This window comes from Pteropus vampyrus, unplaced genomic scaffold, assembly GCF_000151845.1.
Source record: "Pteropus vampyrus isolate Shadow unplaced genomic scaffold, Pvam_2.0 Scaffold242, whole genome shotgun sequence".
NCBI classification, from domain to species: Eukaryota; Metazoa; Chordata; class Mammalia; order Chiroptera; family Pteropodidae; genus Pteropus; species Pteropus vampyrus.
Genome location: NW_011889023.1, coordinates 680,762 through 701,012, shown reverse-complemented (window position 1 = coordinate 701,012; position 20,251 = coordinate 680,762).

Genomic DNA, 20,251 nt, shown 5'->3' with positions numbered 1-20,251 from the left:
AATCCCTGCTTTGCCTTCCCCAACCTCCATGTAATCTTCCTTACATTTTCTCCTTAATTTCAAATGCATAAAAGAAACCGAAAAACGGTTATCCTCTGAAGCATTTGAGATTTTGCTTCCTGGCATAAGTTGTCAGTTTGGCTCAAATAAACTCTTATAAAAGTTCTCTACAGGTTTGGCAATTATGTCAACAAATTCTTTGAGTGGAAGGATACGTTTTTCTAGTCCACTTTTTTGAAATTGAGAGGTTTGACCTTGTTAAAGGATAATTTTTTAAAAAGGTTAAAATCATAATTCTCATACAGATATAATATGAATTAATTCATTATTAATAAAGGAATCTGTAAGATGTCAACCAGCTCAAAGGAGAAGTCAAATAAGTACATATTTATATGGAATAAAGGAATGTTGAAATGAACAAGGAAACAGTTTTTTCCATAGAGAGGAGAGTCCATTGAACATCCGTCAGACAGAATATATTTGCATGTCTACAGACAAAATTTAGCTGGCATTGCTTTCACTTATCCATTATCTACAGAGTTGTAAAATAGCCAAAAAACAGTGAAAGGCTAGAATCGGATAATATGAAAAAGTGGGCTCTAAATAATGCTTAGTTTTCTATTAGGACTCCCAATAATCTTTTCTGCTATTTTCAAATGTTCTTGCAACTGACAAAGAGTCTCTTTTACTGAACTTTAATCAAGCTCCTTTGAACTCTCTTACTGTGAACTAAATGTTTGTGTTACCTCCTCCCACAAATTCACGTTGAAATTTTAAACCCCAAATTGATGGTATTAGGAAGTGGGTGGGACTTTTGGGAGGTGATTAGGACCATGTGGGTGGAGTTCTCATGAGCGGGATTAGTGCCTTATAAAACAGACTACCGAGAGCTTCCTTGCCTCTTCCAGCGCCCGAGGACAGAGCTGGAACATGGCAATCTATGAACCAGGAAGTGGGTCTTCACCAGACCTTAAATCTGTCACCACCTTTATCTTGGATTTCCCAGACTCTAGAACCCTGGGAAATAAATATTTGTTGTTTAATTTACCCATTCTATGGTACTTTTGTTGTAACAGCTGAACTAAGACATCTCTTCTCAGCTAGGCTCTGACTTTTGGGCTTAGGCGTTCACCTTTTCACTGTCAAATTATAGCAAGAATTGTGCTGAGTTAGTTTAGCCAAAATTCCCCATCCTCAATATCTGATCAGGTTCCTCATCCTCCACCATCCCCCAGATATAATCACCCTGACCTGCCTTCAGCAAGAATCCTGTTAGGTCAATTTAGCCAGAATGTCCCTTACTGCTCATGTTTCTTCTTAGTAGTTTTCCATTCACTTACCCCCACCCTGTTCCTTGCCTGTACATTTCCACTTTTCCTTGTTGCATTTGGAGTTGAGCCCAATTTCTCTTTCCCACTGTAAAACTCCACTGCAGTAGCCCCTATACCTACAGAAATAATCCTGAATAAGGTCTGCTTTAGTGTCATGAATAATTTTATAAACACAATCTTGGATTATATAGTAATTTTTCAGAGAAGACTTTACCTTTGTAGTGATTTTTTTTATCTTCATAATAGGAAATACCAGCATTTTATCTACTATCTTTTGCTTAGCTGATGTACTCTAATTTGGGAGTGAGAGTAGGGGATTAAGAAAAAAAAATACTTTAATATCATTTCCTCCATTTTCTCTTGAAATTTCTAAGATGATATAAGGGGCCATAAATGAACATTTTTATCGTAGTCACCCTTGGGACCCTGGTGTATCAGGTTCTTTATTTATGGAAGAGTGTGTGATGGGTAGCAGGGGACAGTTGTTGATTTGTAGAATATGCACAGGGTATAAACACTTTAGGTGCAAGGGACAGAAAATCGATTCTCCATTGATCTACCCCAAACAAATCCTTATGAACTATATTTTGAAAACCACTACAGAAGTTTGAAAGATGAAGATGTATTTAAGATTTTCCCTTACATTTCAGGGTTGCACCTTATTACTTCTGTTTATGGGAAGAAGAATAAGCAGAATTTGCTTATAAATTATCATAGAGCTGAAAGCACTTTGGGGACAGCCCTTCATGCCCAGCCCTGGGCACTCTAAAGGAGTCAGAGGGATGAAACAGCACCTTCAGGTGGGATAAAAGGCAGAAAAGATGACCTCTTTCTCTAGCAATGGGCAAGCAGCTGTCTCTGCAATTCACGGATGTTATGTCTTTGTCTTTGAGGCAATGATAGTGTCCTATACAGAGAGGCACTTGACTGAGGGTATTGCTCTTTCAAGTAAAAGAGATTGAGGGACTGGGTAAAATTTGGAAGCATTCTGTTTTCTTAAGTGTGTGGCGGAATAAAAAATTTACAAGGAAGAAAAGACTGATAAGTTTGCTCTGAACACTAGTGTTAAGTAGAATTCTGAGGAGTGGAATTACTACTAGATTGAAGGATATGTGCATAGTTTAATTAGCTTCATGCAGTCACTGTTAAAGTTTATATGATAACATGGATATCATTAAAGCTAGGATATATAATATGTGTACTGCTATATCCATACTGAAATAGGAAAAGAATATGAGTAATATTAACTTGGTGGATTTTTTTTAAACCATGACAAGGTCATGTGTTTGTTCTAAAAATTTGTTTATATTTTGATCAATGTATCCATAATAATTGGATAATTTTATTTATTTATGGATCATTTTATTTTTATTTTTTTATTAAGTTTATTGGGGTAACATTGGTTAATACAATTATATAATTTTCAGGAGTACATTATAATTTGACATTTATATATTCTATTGTGTGATTACCACCCAAAGTCCAGCTACCATATATTTGATCCCCTTTACCAATTCACTCTCCCACTACCCTCCTATATTTGACCCTGTCTACCTCTTCCCTCCTCCCCTACCCACTACCCTCTGGTAACCACTAGTCCATTGTCCATGTCTCTGAGTCTCTGTTTGTTTGTCCTGCTCACTTATTGCTTTTAGGTTTATATCCCACATATAAGTGATATCATGTGATTTTCAACTTTTTCAGTCTGCCTTATTTCACTTAGCATGAGTATCTCGAGGTCCAACCATGTTGTCGCAAATGGCAGTATTTCATCTCTTCTTACAGCTGAGTAATTTTCCACTGTATATATGTACCACAGCTTCTTTAGCCAATCATCTATTGTAGGACACTTCGGTTGCTTCCATGTCCTGGCCACTGTGAATAATGCTGCTGTGAACATTGGTGTGCAAATATCTTTTTGGGTATGGGTTTTCAAGTCTTTGGGGTAAATACCCAATAGAGGGATTGCTGGATCATATGGTAGATCAATTCTTAGTTTTTTGAGGAACCTCCATACTGTTTTCCATAGAAGCTATTCCAGTTTGCGGTCCCACCAGTGGTGTATGAGGGTTCCTTTTTCTCCGCACCCTCTCCAACATTTGTTATTGCTTGTTCTGTTGATTATAGCTATTCTAACAGGTGTGAGATGGTATCTCACTGTGGTTTTGACTTGCATTTCCCTAATAGCTAATGATGTTGAGCATCTTTTCATATATTTGTTGGCCATTTGTATGTCCTCTAGGGAGAAGTGTCTTCAGGTCCTCTGCTCATTTTGATTGGATTGTTTGTTTGTTTTTTGTTGTTGTTATTGAGTTGTATGAGTTCTTTGCATATTTTGGATATTGGGCCTTTATCGGAGGTGTTGCTTGCAAATATATTTTCCCATTTGGATGGTTGATGGTTTCTTTTGCTGAGCAGAAACTTTTTAGTTTGATGTAGTCTCATTCATTTATTTTTGCTTTTACTCCCCTTGCCTTTGAGGTCAAATTCATAAAGTCCTCTTTAAGTCCAAGGTCCTTGAGCTTAGTTCCTATGTTTTCTAATCATACGAATCTTAATGAGACCTCATGTACACAGGCTTCTCCAGCTTGTCTGCTCCCAATAAGCCCTCAACTGGGAAGAGAAGGATGCCTTAGCCACAGAGGAAAAATTTTTTAGATGAATTCTGTCACCTATAAGACTATATTCCAAACTGACTGGGGCCCACCACTATTTCTATGATTTAGGGCATTCTCTGAAGCCACAGCATACCCTATTTCCTGGCCGAGGGTCTCTCTGCTCTCTTTATTTCTGCTTCTTTGCAGCTTGAAGGGCTGTAGAATCAGAACCCCATGCACAAGTTCTGAAGTGGACAAAATCATACAGTATTTGGCCAGATGGAGGAAAAGAGCAAATGTGGGGGGATGAGGGCCTAGCAAGCAGGAAAGAAGTGAAATTAGATGGAAAGGAAATAGAATAGCTTGGCCTCAGGAGAAGCCAATTCCAAAATTTCATTCACTGCCTGAGCTCTAAAATATGGAGAAAAATAAATGACTTAAAAGGAATGGAAAACAAACAAATAAAACTGGTGTCTCCAGAGAGCAGCTGAGATCAGAACACAGAAGACGTTCCAATTTCCAGAGTCTCTTCTTCCTTCTCCTCTCCTCTCCTCCCCTTCCCTTCCCCCTTCTCCCTATCATCACTATTTTATCTACTTGAAATCGGTTATAGCTGACACTGAAGGCAGCCTTGAAGGGGAAAAGTTAAAAATACACAGAGGAGAGAAGCATGACCCAGTCTGCTTTAGTGGTGGGAAAATTCTCAGGCTAACTAGACTGGTGGGATTGTGCTTCTTTATTTTAGTTATCTATTCTTCAAAACATTCTTTATTGTGGTTTAACTTACATAGTAAAGTGAACAAACAGTGTATAACTGAATAAATGTTTCACATATATGTGCATACACACACACACATGCACGCACGTGCGCGCGCGCACACACACACACACACACAAAACACCTTTGTACCTCATCTTCCAGGTCAAGATATTGAACATTTCCAATATTTCAAAAGACTGCCTCATGCCTACTCCCAGGCAATACCCCTAAGGGTAACCACTGCTGACCTCTATTGCTACTGAATGGTTTTACCTGTTCTTGAACCTATTATAAGTGGAATCATACAGTACGTACCAATTAGTGTCTGGCTTTTTTCACTCAACTTTATATCTGTTAAATTCACCTACATTGTTGCACGTAGCAAAGGTTTGTTCTTTTTCATTGCTATATATTATTCCACTGAGTGAACATAGTACAAGTTCTAGTTATCTATTCTACTGTCAGTAGACACCTGAGTCGTTTCCAGTCTTTTGCTATTATGAATAAATTTGCTATGAACATTCTTTTCAAAAAATAGCTTAATTGAGATATAATTCATACACCATATACTTTACTCATTTAAAGTGTCCAATTCAATATCTTTAGTATATTCACAGAGTTGCGCATTCATCACCATGATCAATTTAGAACATTTTCATTATTCCAAAAAGAAAACCTGACCTCTTATAGCTGTAGCTCCCAATAACCACATTCCACTAGCCCTAGGAAATCACTAATTTACTTTCTGTCTCTATAGATTTGCCTATTTTGAACATTTCATGTAAATGAAATCACACAATATGTGGTACTTTGTGACTGGCTTCTTTCACTTAGCATGTTTTCAAGATTCGTCCATTTTGTAGCATATATCAATACTTCACTTCTTTTTATTGCCAAAAAATATTCCATTGTATGGACATACTACATTTTAATTATCCATTCATCAGTCTATGGACGTTTGGGTTGTTTCCACCTTTTGGTCAATATGAATGCTGCAGTAAACATTTATGTACAAGTTTTTGTGTGAAGAATTGACGTATGTTTTCACTTCTCTTGGGTTTATACCTAGGGATGGAATTCCTGGATTATATAGTAACTCTATGTTTACCTGTTTGAATAATTGACAGACTGTTTTCCAAAGCAGTTGTTATTCCTTTACATTCCCACCAGCAGTGTAGCGGGATTCCAATTTCTCCATATCTTCACCAACACTTGTTATTACTTGTCTTTTTGATTCTAGCCTTCCTAGTGGATGTGGAATGGTTCCTTGTTCTGGATTTAACTTACATTTTCCCGATGGCTAATAATGCTGAGCATATCTTCTCATATGCTGGTTGGTCATCTGTATATCTTCTTTGGAGAAATGTCTATTCAGATCATTTACCTATTTTTAAAAATTATTGTTTACCTTTTTATTATTGAGTTGTAATAATTCCTTAATATTCTATGTATAAGTCCCTTAGCAGATATGTTATTTGCCAAAATTTTGTCCCTTTATTTATAGTGTCCTTTGAAGCATAAAAGTTTTCAATTTTGATGATATCTACTTTTTCTATTTTTCTTTTGTTACTTGAGCTTTTGGTGTCATATCTAAGAAACCAAAGTCAGAAGGATTTATGCCTATATTTTCTTCCAAGTGTTTTAATTTTAGCTCTTATATTTAGATCGTTGATCCATTTTTTAGTTAATATTTATAAATGTTGTAAGGTAGAGGTCAGACTTCATTTCTTTGCATGTAGATATCCACTTGTCCCTGTATTGTTTATTGAAGACTATTGTTTTGACACACTTGTCAAAATCAATTGACTGTAATTGTGAGGATTTATTTATGAACTTTCAATTCTATTCCACTGATCTATACATCTAGCCTATTCTAGCACCATGCTGTCCTGATTACTGTAGCTTTGTTGTAAATTTTGAAATAAAAAAGTTTGAGTTGTCCAACGTTGCTCTTTTTCAAGACAGTTTTGGCATTTCTGGGTCCCTTGCAATTCCATATGAATTTTTCAACTTTTGCAAAAAAGCCACTTTGTATTTTGATAGTGATTGCGTTGAATCTATAGATCAATTTGGGGAACATTGCCATTTTAACAATAGTAAGTCTTCTAATCCATAAAAACGGGACATCTTTCCAAATTAGGTCTTTAATTTCTTTCAACAGTGTTTCGTAGTTTGCAAAGTATCAATTTTACATTTTGTTAAATTTATTCCTAAGAATTTTATTTTTTTGATGCAACTATATAGAAATACAATTAATTTTCACATACTGATTTTTGTATCCTGAAACCTTGCTGAACTCGTTTATTAGTTCTAATAGTTTTTTAGTGGAGTCCTTAAGATTTTCCACATACAAGATCATGCCATCTGCAAATAGAGGTAGTTTTACTTATTTCCAATCTGCACACCTTTTATTTTCTTGCTTAGCTGCTCTGGCTAGAACTGTCAGTATAGTGTTGAATGGAAGTGGTGAGACTGGACATCTTTGTCTTGTTCCTGATCTTAGGAGAAAAGCCTTCCATTTTTCACCATTAAGAATGATATTATCTGTGGATTTTTTGTAGATGTCTGTGAGGAGAAGGAAAGATGGCTGTAGTCAGGCTCCCTCCCAACACCCTTAGCAGCTAACTTCCTGGTGGAAGTGACTCAGCACTTCTCTCCTTATGTAACCACGTGCCCAGTTCGCACGCACAGGTTCCATTATCCGGCAATGTGCCACTATTTAACTTGTGTATAAAAGGCCCTGCCGCCCTGCACAGTTGGCTGTGCCCTTACTAGAATAAAGAGCTATGTTGCAGTCGCCTAGAGCTCCCTGCATTTTCTTCCAGCTGCCCGAGCCTCGTACCCCTTACCTCGGAACCTCGAATCTGCAGCAACACAATGTCCTTTATCTGATTGAGGAAGTTCACTTATTTTTAGTTTGTTGAGTGTTTCTATCATGAAGGGCTGTCGAAGTTATGAGCATTCTTATATATTACTTTGCCGAACTTGGGTACACATTAAGCACTCATTTCTGTTGTGTGTATACCAAAAAGTAGAAATGATGAGTCATAGGGTATGTATACATTTAGCTTTAATAGACACTGTCAAACAATTTTCCAAAGTGCTTGTATCAATTAACACTCCCAACAACATTATATAAGGATTTTAATTGCTCTATGGGATGGTGCTTTATTAAATCACATGCAGAGAGAATCCCTTCCTCACCTTTGCCATCAAAAATAGCTACCCCCCTGGTCTCCCTGCATGCCTAGTACTATGGCTATAGAGTAATTGCCCTGATTCATCACTCTCATGTCAGTTTTGGTAGAAATCTTGTTTGTGGGGTGGAAGAGGAGGGTTTTCATATTTGCCAACATAATGTGAAAATAACATTTTTATTTTCTGGTTTTTTTACTATTGTTGATGTAAAACAAATTTTTATAGCTTTACTCGTCCTGTCTCTTGTGTGATTTTTCTTTACATGTACTTTGCCTTTAAAAAATAAGATATTTGATTTTTTAATTGGGTTTAAGCCCTCTTTATTAATAAATACATTGTCCCTTTATCTATAATACTTTTATTTTTTTAATAACGTTTTTCTAGAATTGCTGTTTATCTTGGTGGTTTTTAATTCTGTGGATGTAGATCTGCCTGTTGTTTCCTTACGGTTTCTGGCATTGATGCCATGTCTAAGAAAGGCCTTTTTCTGGTAGAGGTATACAAATACAATCATGTGCTCATAACGACATTTTGACCAACAGTAGCCTGCAAATACAACAGTAGTCTCATAAGATTATGATGGTACTGAGACATTCCTATTGCCTAATAGGAACTTATAGCCATCTTAATGTGTTAGCACAATGCATTACTCACATGTGTGTGGTGATGCTGGTATAAACAAAACCTACAACACTGCCAGCTGTATAAAAGTATAGCATGTAATTATAGTAAACAACTGTGTTACTGGTTTATATATTTAATATACTGTACTTTTTATCATTATTTTAGAGTGTACTCTTTCTACTAAAAAAAAGTTGGCTGTAAAACAGTATGCAGTGTTATGCCGGCAGCAGCCTCACGTCTCATGTTTATTGCATCTCGTGACTGCATTATTTTTCTTGTGCTTGATTTAATCTTGTGTTTTATAAATTTATTGTAACCTATAATGTACAGAGATTGCAGAGTCTACAATAGAGTACAGTAATGTCTTAGGCATTCATATTCACTCACCGCTCACTCAGTGACTCGCCCAGAGCAACTTCCAGTCCTACAAGCTCCATTCACGGTAAGCTCCCTATGTACATGTACTATTTTTAAATCTCTTAAATCCTATTTTTACCGTACTTTTTCTATGTTTAGGTACACAATTGCCTGCATTATTCAGTCAATAACACACTATGCAGGCATTTAGCCTGAGAGCAAAAGGGTATACCATATAGCCTAGGTGTGTAGTAAGCTATACCATCTAGGTTTTTGCAAGTATACTATGATGTTTGCACAGCAACAAAATTACTTAACAATACATTTCTCAGAACACATCCTCATCGATAAGCATCATGGAACAGATGGTCCTGACTTATGATTTTCCAACTTTATGATGATGTGGAAACAATATGAATTCAGTAGAAATCATACTTCAGATTTTGAATTTTGATCTTTTCCTAGTTAGTGATATGTGGTGTGCTACTTTTTTACAATGCTAGGCAGCGGCAGTGAGCTGCAGCCCCCAGTCAGGCACGTGATGATGAGGGTGACAACCCATACTCTGCAGTGCATCATGTCGCCAGCGTTTTTTGGATGTTGTGTTCTGACCGTGTTTGAGGTAGGCTAGGGTAAAATATGATGTTTGGTAGGTTAAGTGTATGAAATGCATTTCGACTTATGATATTTTCAACTTACAATGGGTTTATTGGGTCATAACCCCACCATCTGTATTCTTCTCTGTGTGTGTTTTTAAACTTTTATTCTTTAATGCAACAAAAATTTTATGCATGGTGTGAAAGAGAGATTTAGCTTTGTTCTTCTTTAATATTGTGTTAAAATACATTTTGAAAATGGACAGAATATCCAACAGTCTGTGACTTTACATCAGCTTTCACAGGGGCCATTGCTACAGATTTGGAAAGAGTTTTTTTCCCCCCTTAATTGAAGTGGTCATATTTGTTCATTGCAGTATTTTTGGAAACTACGGATATATGTAAAACCTAAAGTCAAAATGGGGAAATTATACTCACCTCTACTCTAGTTAGTCTCAATTCTGGCTCCAAGCCTGTGATTACATACACACACACTGGTAGTTTTTCATGACCATGAGTTTATCTCTTCTTCTTTGTTATCAGGTGAACTGGTAACCACAGGAGTTCCTGATGATCTGAGTTTAAATTCCTGAGAATATTAAGAATCTGAGGTAAGAAAAGAATCATGGAGTTCAAAAGAGGACCTGATGAGATTTTTACCTTTCATCCTCTGGACCTGACACAAGATTGTATTAACAACATTCCAGAAAAGCTCTATTCCTGAGAATTCCACCATCTCCCTTCAGAAAACTCCAGTTGTTATTTTTGCAGACAGAAATTTCTTGCAAACATTCGCCCCACATCTCTCTGATGAAATTTAAGCTCATCCCTTCCTGTCCCTTTCTCAGACCTAGCAGGCAGCGGCTGCTCACCACTTCTAGTGGATATTCTTGCACACACTTCCACGTATTAGCTGCATTCAAGGTGTCAGAGCACAGTCTCTCCCCAGCTACAGGGCAGCAATGGTGTCCCAGGATTGACGAGGAGCTTTTCCTTTTAAAACTTGTCTCTTTTCCTGTTGAAAGAGCATTATTTAGTTCAGCATTTACAAGTTACATTTTGGGGCTCTTTCTGGACTTCGGTTTTTTTCTCAGCAAAAATAAAAACATTGTTATGTCACTAATAGCCACTGTCCGAAGGACCGTTTTTGAATCCAAGTATAAAGAAAAAAGTATAGGGTTCTTATGTGACATTTTGGCTTTTTGGAGTATTTCTATTATTTTCTTACATTTATTTTTTATTTTTAACTGTGATAAAACACATGTAACATAATTTACCACCTTAGCCATTTTTTTTGAAAGAGGAAACCGATTTTCTTTTTATTGTAGTAAAAACATATTAATTTACAATCTTAATTATTTTTAAGTGTATAGTTTAGTAGTGTTAAATATATTCACATTGTTGTGGAACAGAGCTTTAGTACTTTAACAACATGCAAAACTGAAACTCTAGACCAATAACTTCCCATTCCCACATCTCCCACTCCCTGGCAACCACCTTTCTATTTTCTGTTTCTATGAATGTGACAAATGTAGATACAAATTTAAATTCATGTAAGTGGAATAATATAGCATATGTCTTTTGTGACTGACTTTTTTTCACAATGTTCTCAAGGATCATTCACATTGTAGCATGTGTCAGAATTTCCTTCCTTTTTAAGGTAGAGTAATATTACATTGGATGAATATGCTACACCTTATTTATCCATTGATAGACTACTTGGGTTGCTTCTTCCTTTTGACTCTGGATTATTTTTGCTATAAGGAATATTTTTGTGATTTGAGGACAATATATATTTAAAAGAAAAGTAAATAAAATAGGGATAATGGATCACTTCACGGTATTTGTGTACTTAGTCTAAGCAGCTATATAATCTTAGAAGAAAGTCTTTCCTAATACATTGTGTTAGACTTTGTGACCCTCTGATCACTTGTTTTACCTTCCTTGTACAGTCTCCAGTTTTTCTTTCTTACTGTTTAAATATAAATCACTTGGCTAATTTGGGACAATTCAGCTGAGAACAGAGTAAAGATGGCAGCATCAAATATAGCCACTTATCAGAGGTGCTATTTCCTTCTAGTAGAGATTTTATGTAACACTACATGTTTGCAGTGTTGTGTGATCAGTTTAATCAGAGAAGTGTCTTAAAAGTCCTGTGAGGATTTATATTTTAATCAGTTCAATGCCCTGCATAGGACAGTGAAATCTCTAGATCTAACAGCTGATAAGGAGAGAGGGTTATTCCTGGCCTGAGGGCAATGGGAAGGGAAGAGAGAAAAGGGGAGGGGAGTGTCTCCTCAACAGTTTTTAGTGAAATTGATATATTACAAAGCAAAATTATCTCCAGGACTACAAAAAATAAAAAAGCAGCATTTAGACACATGATCTTGAGTTTCTAATCTACTCCTCAGCTATATCTAAAGATCAGTAAACAGTACTTTGCCTCTTTAAAGCACCTCTAGTTTGCATCCTTTATCATTGCCAAGGGGTGCAAATAAAAATCTAGTGTATCGAAAATAAAATGGCAGCCAGTGCCTAGACCTTTCTGGTCAAACAACAAAGAAAACTACCTCCAAAGTTCCAGGAGGGAATTCAGCCCCAGCCTCAGTAATTAGTGGCAGACCTTGGAACTTTTCAATGCTGTGACTGTCAGTAACCTAGATTTTCAAGGCACCTATCTCCAAGGAATAACTAGACAAAATTCACAATGGGGCTTGGTGTCTCATTGCGCACTGGAGAAGTGTTGTATTTCTCAACTCAGCTGCCTTGACATCTCTGGCCATTTCATCTTTTCTCTAGCTCATTTTACCTCCTTGTTCTTAACTGCAGCTGGTGCCTGAGTTCACACGTTATTATTATAATCTTGCCGTCCAAGCTCCTCCTCTAGATGTGCTTTAAGTACTTTGTCTAGGACTTTAGTTTCCTGTTCACTTGGTTTCTCTTTTTTGTGTAGCCTGATCCTTACTACAACCTGCTTTTCAATCACTTGCTCATTTCAGTTTAAGTAGTGTTGCCAGTCTCCGAGTGGGCCTGCACAAGATTATAAGTGGACTTGGTGCCTCCACTGGCTCTTTCCAATGAGAAAGACCTAAACAGCAGGAAGCTAAAGAGCAGGGAACCTAACCACAACTAAAGGGCTATTCCCAATGGTAGGCATTCTCAAACTTGAGACTGCATCAGAATCACCTGAAGGCATGTTGAAACAAATTATTGCCAGGTATGACTCTCAAAATTTCTGATTGAGTAGTTCCAGATTGGGTTCAGAAAATTTCTAACAAATTCCTAGGTGATTCTAATGCTGCTGGTGTAGGGTCTACACTTTGAGGATTCATGCTCAAGGGTAACAATATTAATATTAGAAAGAGTCACATCTTATATTATTGGCCACTTGTATGCAAATACACTATTCTAAGTACTCATTTTGTCTTTTCAACAACTTTCGTTTTTTCTATTTTCAGATGAGGAAACTGAGTCACAGAGAAGTTAACTAATTTTCTCAAAGTCACACTGTAAGTGCTGGTGCTGGACTATGAACCTTGGTAGTCAGTTTCAGAGCTCATGGGTTTAAATTAACCTCTATAACATCAATAATATATTATAATAAGCTATAATATCTGACAGCTTAAAATGTGTATATTTTTCCTACCAAAACTCAGAAGTGCTTAAGAAAAACAATCATTGTTAATATAAGGCCAATCGGTGCATTTCCCACCAATTCCATTCATTTTTTTATGTACTGTCCCCCATTGTAAACCAGAATGATGAAGAATGAAGGAATATCATAAAAATTTTTAATAAAAAAATTTATGGATAATTCACCTCTCAAAATGAGAAATGTTCTTGCATATTTTTTCTCTTCTACCTTCCATTCTTTAGAACCCCACCTTCAATTTTTAGTCTTAGTTGCATTTCTTTCATGTGCTTTGATCACCTGTGAAGATGTGGCTCATTGCTTTTCTTCTTCCTAAAGAAGAGCCTTTTGTCTCTCTCTCTGCTCCACTGATGCTTTAATTTGGGCTTTTCCAAGAGTTGAAACTGAAAAACATTATTGATTTGAGAGTTTGCTGCTTGAAAGACTGCGAATTGTGACAAATTAGCTTCTCTTGGGTCTCCACATCTGTGACCATAATAATTTAGAACAAAAAAAGGTCTTGAACCAATACTAGTGCATTTTATAAAATCTAAGATGTCACTGATTGGTAGAGAGAACCATTATTTTATGTAAAAGGCATACCTCATTAATTGTACTTCACTTTATTGCACTTCATAGATGTTACGTTTTTTTTGCAAATTGAAGGCAAGACCCTTTACCAGCAAAAAGATTATGACTTGCTTTATTGTGATGGTCTGGATCCAAACCTGCAATATCTCCAAGGTATGCTCGTATCATGAAGAACAAATAGAATGCTGCCTATTAAGCTATGACACAGTGTCTCAGCTGAAGTCCTTATGAAATAATTGGTCACATTAATCACTCATTACTTTGACAATTTCATCTATTTTGAGGATTTGGCAAAATCGCCAACTTCATTCAGATGCATTTCCTGGCATGTGACATGCCAGTGTTTCTCAAACTCAACTGGGCATGTGAATCACTTGGGAGTCTTGTTAAAATGTAGATTTTGATTAAGTAGGGTGGGGCTAAAATTCTGCATTTCTAATAAGTTCCCAGATAATGCTGATGCTGCCAGTTGAACACCACTTGTTGAGTAGAAAAGTGACAGGCAATCATTTACATACATCTCCTTAACAAAAATGTAATACCTCTTCATCTACTCATGGGTATCTTTCTTTTTAGGTATTCTAAAGCGCTTGCTTGTTGCTTTTTAAGAAAACATTGGGTTGCAGTAATTCCTTCAACAATAAATATTTGCTTTACAAATATCAAGTCCCACACCTTCGCTATTAGACCTTTCTTTGTATACAATGAACTTTTGCTTCAATATTGAATCATAGTGTAAACATTTTGAAGACATTTTAAAGGGCATAAGGGCCTTTAACACATCCAATTAGGACAATGCATACAACTCAACAGAAGAGAAGGTGATATGGACTGCCATGACCAAATTCATGAATGCACAGGCAATGGCAACTATGTCACAGCTGCTGCCTGGTTGAGAGTGAACACAGAACATCATTGGGTTGTATGACTCATTCTGATTTCTCTGCAACATTAAAATATGAAAAAAAGAATATATGAAAAGTATAATTATGGTATATTAAAAGAACAAAAACAATCAGAGGGCAAGGAAAGACATTGGAAATGAAACTATGTAAAGTGCCTTGCACTTATTTGTTCATGATATATTTATTGAGTGTTTACTATAGGTAAGGCACTGTGCTCTGAAGAAATAGCTGTGAACAAGCAGATCCACAGTTCCTGCCTTCATGTAGCTTAAAATTTAGCAGGGAGACTGACATTAAAAAAACACAGTCAATCTTCATTATTTGTGGATTCTGTTGTTTGTGGAGAGGAACTGAAATGAATATTTTTTTGTTCCATTAAGGGCTTGTGTTCTGATTTCCAACCACCAGGTGGAGATCAAACAAAACTAATTAATTAAAATATTTCCTATATGTCTTCTGCTTTATACTGAACTTGAGCAATTCCTTAAGCTAAATCAGGTATGCAGAGAATTTTTTTCTTTTGTGAGTGAGATACTCATCGCCTAGGAAATAAAATCTCATAGATCAAAGACACATGCAAATTCAAAACAAATACAATTTTTTGAAGAGAACCACGTGTTCAAATCAATGACTTTTAAAATTAAAATTGGGAAACCTACGTATTTAAGTTTAACAGAAGTATATATAGTCCCATGCTACCTTATGGCCAGTTAAAAGACGAGTGAGATGAAGTAGAGAAAAACAGCAGACAACAAACAAACAAACAAAAACAAAAAACAGCAAAAAACAAAAAAAAGAAAAAAGGAAAGCGGACACAGACTGGCCTACAGAGAGAGTGAAATGCCAGGAGAGCAGCGAAGGCTGAGCTGGAGGGCAAGAGGGAAAAATGGAGAGTGAGCCGCCAAGGCCATTGTATCTTGGACCCAGCACGTTTTGATCCTTCTTCTTGGCCCTGTGCACCGAGGGTGTCTGGGTCAGCAATCCCATAGTACTCTTTCAAAGGCTGATTAACCTCCAAGGATCACTTTTCTGAACTAAGAATTGGGTCTGCTTTTATTTGCAAACTTCAAAGTTTAATTTTAAAATAAAGAGTTCTTTTTCCACCAAATGTGAAAGATTTCCCACTCCATGTAAAGAAATTGCTTGAGTTTTTAAATTCTCTCTTTATAATTTTAGAAGTGCTGTCTTTGGGGGTGAGATTTTTAATATTCAGAAACAATCAGGTAGCCTTATGTCTTTTTTTTTTTTTTTAAGTTAGAGATTTAATTCCATAATATTTGGAAGTTATAATAGCTCTAGTGGCCATATATTGCCAATCAAACCTATTGTCTCTATGTGTGAGAGCCATAGCAGGTCATGTGCCTGCAAACCTAATTAGAGCCTTGTGAAGATGTTCTATGATTGGAACAAAGACAGAATTTCTCTCTTGAGAACATACAGTAACAGCAGACCCTGCTTCCTGCCTCTTGAAGGATCCAAAAGTCTCAGTCCCACAGCCACCACAGAGGAGGAAATGGCCCTGTGTCTGTAGCTCACTTCTCTTTATTTACTAGGAACTGGATGTAGTGAAATTAGGAACCAGATCCCAGTTTTAGGCAGAACTTCTCTGTGAGGGTCTCTGTTCAGATGAAATGTCTAGCAAACTGTCTGGCACAGCTTGTCATTGTGACTAGAAAGTAGCAGGGGTATTGGAACCAGCCTCAATATTTTAGAAAAGCCCTTCTCACAAGTACTGTGAATCACCACATTTGTCATATGTGAGGCTTCTGTGAAATTACATCATATGAAAGTTGGTAGTCTTTTGACAAAAATGGAATGGTATTCACGTTTCTTCCTATACTATTTGGGGATTTTTAAAAAATGGAGCTAAAAAGAAAGCTAACACTGTCTTGTTATTTAACAAGTACCTACTTACTTGTAAGAGCTTTAAAACAAGAACAAAATTGCCTCATTGGAAACAGCTGTGTGACCTTGGGCTACTCATTCAATGTCTCTGGCTGTCTGAGTCTGGAAAGTGGAGCATACACTCTTGGAGCCTGTGCCAAGATGATCCACTGGGAGCTGGAAGAAATGTTAGAACTTTCACTTACATTTTTTTTCCCATCTAAAATGTAAAGAAAAATATTAAGCTTTACTAATATTTGATATATGAATCAAGATAGTACAAGTATATAATTTGTAAATGTACATATTTTGCAAGTGCATGTTCAAAAATGCTTTACTCTTAATGGCCTATAATTAAAAAATGTAAAGATTTCTGATCTACTCTTTTCAAAGATTAGGCTAGATTTAGTGTTTTTTTTTTCAAATAACTGGTTGTAACCTACTGTTGGATTGTGCAATCAATTTAGTGGATTTTTAAAGAGTGAAAAACTACCAGAGTATATTGCTCATAGTAAGAATTGAGTATTGTTCAGTGAAACTTTTCAGATAAACAGAAAAATCCTGTGAGTACTGGACTCTGATGTGAACGGTTTCTCCTGTTGTGGCTTGTGGTAACAACAACAACAAAAAAAATTGAAAGCAATTGGACCAGAGCATTGGTTCAGGTCTCAAAGTGTCATCCTCAGACCATCATCATGACATAGGAATTTATTAGGAAGGCAAATTCTTCCATCTCACTTAAAATTTACTGTATCAAAAAGTAGGGGCACAGCCCAGCAATTACGATTCAACTAATGCTCCAGGTAATTCTGATGAGTGCTAAAGTTTAGAGCCACTGGCCTAGAGCATCTCTAGGACTTGTCTGGTTACAAATGTTTAAGACTCCTTTAACTAAGGCAATGTTTTTCAAACTTACCTGATCATAAGAATCACCTGGGTGACTAAAAGGTACCTCAGAGATCCTAACTAAACAGGCCTGTGGTGGAGCCTTGGAATCTTATTTTCAACAATCACCTGATTCTTGTGATCAGACAAGTTTGGTTGACACTTTAACACAGAAATATGGAAATTAGAGAGTCTGTAGAATATAACTATTTTACAGGGCAGTAACGGTGTTATAGAGAAACCAAGTCTAAGGCAGGGAAATAAGCAATTGATACCAAAATCTAAAAAGCTAAGAATTAGCTAACAATTTCTAGACTAAATAAAATTAACTTTATTTTGAGTGAGCTGTCACTGAGATTCTCTTCTGAAAAGCTTACTCTGGAGTTCTGTACAGCACTTCAACTTTAGCACACAGTAGATGCTCAAGAATTGCTAGAGGAATGAGCCTTGTATGCCTACAATATTCAGGTCTGCGGGGAGGAAGGCAGCTCCTGGACTCAGAGAGTCTGGGGCAGAGATTGGAGGAGATGTTCTCAAATTCTTTCATGGCCACCAGGCAAATTCTAAACATATTGGAGGGGTAGAGAACGCACTTTCAAAAGTTACTATCATAATCAACCTAAAAATAAATATCATAGTACATTAAAAATAAAGTCTTTATAAGTTATAAAATAATGTCTGTACTTTATAAATATATCCAATAAAAAATATATAAAAATCTGAAATCCTCTGACACCTCACTCCCATTCTCATCCCAAACTCCCAAGTAATCATTGTTAACAATTTGGAGATTTTCTGACTTCTTAATATCCATACATATAGACTTTAAAAAACAGAATTATTATTAATGCTGTGCTGTAATTTTTCACTAGACAATGGATCATAAATATTTTTCTGTGTCATTATATTTTTAGCCAATTCTTTTGAACATCAGCAGATTTTAAATATTTAATATTTATCAAACATGATTAACCTCAGGCACTTTTAAAATTAGAATGTATTTTGACTGCATAGCCACAAGAACTCAAGACAGATAATGTGGGCTCGGATTAAAGGAGACAGCTAAACAATGTCTCCTAAGTAGATTAATACCATAAGAAATTATATAAATTTAATTTATTGCATTTAAAAAATTTTTATAACAGGAAGAATAATAAGGGCAAAAAATTAAATCAACATATTTTACTAAGAACAAAGTATACTGAGATTAAATAAAATGCTTTCATTTTATATTTTGTTACAAAATATGACAAAAATAAACTTAAAATAAAAATTGTATTTTGGGGTTATTTTATCACATAGCTTAATAGCTGTAATACTGGTTGAGGTAAAAATCTTACATGAGGCAAAATATCAGGTCTGTTACTATATGTTGTTTCATAGCACAGTATTTTAAAAATCCAATTTCTGTATAAGAACACTGTAACAAAGGAAAGAAGCACATAAACAGTACAAATATTTTATGATCTTTATGTATTCTTAATTTATATGCTCTAAAAATCCTTAATTATATCCTGTTTGATAGCTCTCTGCTGATTTGTCTAGAATCTGATGGGTATAATCATTCACTTTTATGTTAACATGTTCAACAATTTTCCTCTTTTAATTTGCACAAATCTTTTGAACTATGAGACTGTTTTTCATTTATAACTTTCTTGTTTCAGCCTTAGTTCCATGAGGAACAAGTTTGTATATAACAAGTATATAATAATGCCATGAACATCAAATAATAACCTCAGAGTTTCATGGCAATTTTGAGATAAGACACCTGGCATGGAGTAGTTGTCATCCGGGAGTGGATGTGTAACACGACCAAGTTTGCGCTTAGGCGTGCATTTACATATGAGATACTTTTCTCCCGCAATTTCCTAGCTTTCTGAGGTAGGAAGTAACCTTAGTGCTTGCTGAAACTTTATGGTTTAGGACACATTTGTTATATTTAGCAAGGAAATAAATAAATGTTAATAAGATGCTATAGATTTAATGTTTGGGTGGATTTCTTCTGAAGTAAGAATCAAACTCTTGAATCTAGATTATTCAGCCCAGGACTCGGGCCCAAGGGAGGATGATATTCCTTTATGGAAATGTCTGCTATTAATTCATTTGATATTGGGTAAGAGAGAGAGGAAAGGAAACACCCTTCTATCACTTTCAACAAGGCTTTATAACTTTCTTTTATGGTCTATAGATGCATTTTTCTATTATTTCATCCAGCCCTTAGAAACACCTGTGAAGCAGGTGTTGTTACCTTTTCACAGACAAGGAAACTGAGGCCCAGAGCAGTGAAGTGACTTGTGCAAGGTCTGTAGAATTCAAATTTGTATTTGTTTGATGTCAAAGCCTGTGCTGTATCCATGATGGCAGAATTCCCTACACTTTAGTCATTTATCCACCATTAAAATTTTGCCACACGTACCGCTGCTTTATTTTTTGGTTAAGGTATGTTTTTAAATTGACTCTTTCTTTTTGCTTTTGGTTTTTACATAAGCATATTGTAAAAAGAAATTTTATCAGTGATCTTCAAAGGAGGGAATGAAGTCACTACAAAGGGAACCAGGCAAGGATAGTTTTAAGGCAATTGATTTTCCGATCCTCAACTTCCTAACTTTTCTAACACAGGTCTGCCTGCCAACGCGCTCCTCCCTTAACCCCTATTCCCATTCCATTTTTATTGTGTGGCCTTGCCCTGAGGGATAAACATCACTGGGGGCCAAACAAATGTACAATTAAAACATTAGCTTAGGTATTGACACGTAACAAGTCATTTTGTGAGGGAGGAGTTTCTCGAGTTTTGATTTTGGCAAAATCAAAGAAAGACCTAATTGAATTTTCAAGCTCATTGATTACTAAAAATAATATCTGAGGAGAGATCACTATGTGGATTTTGGGATG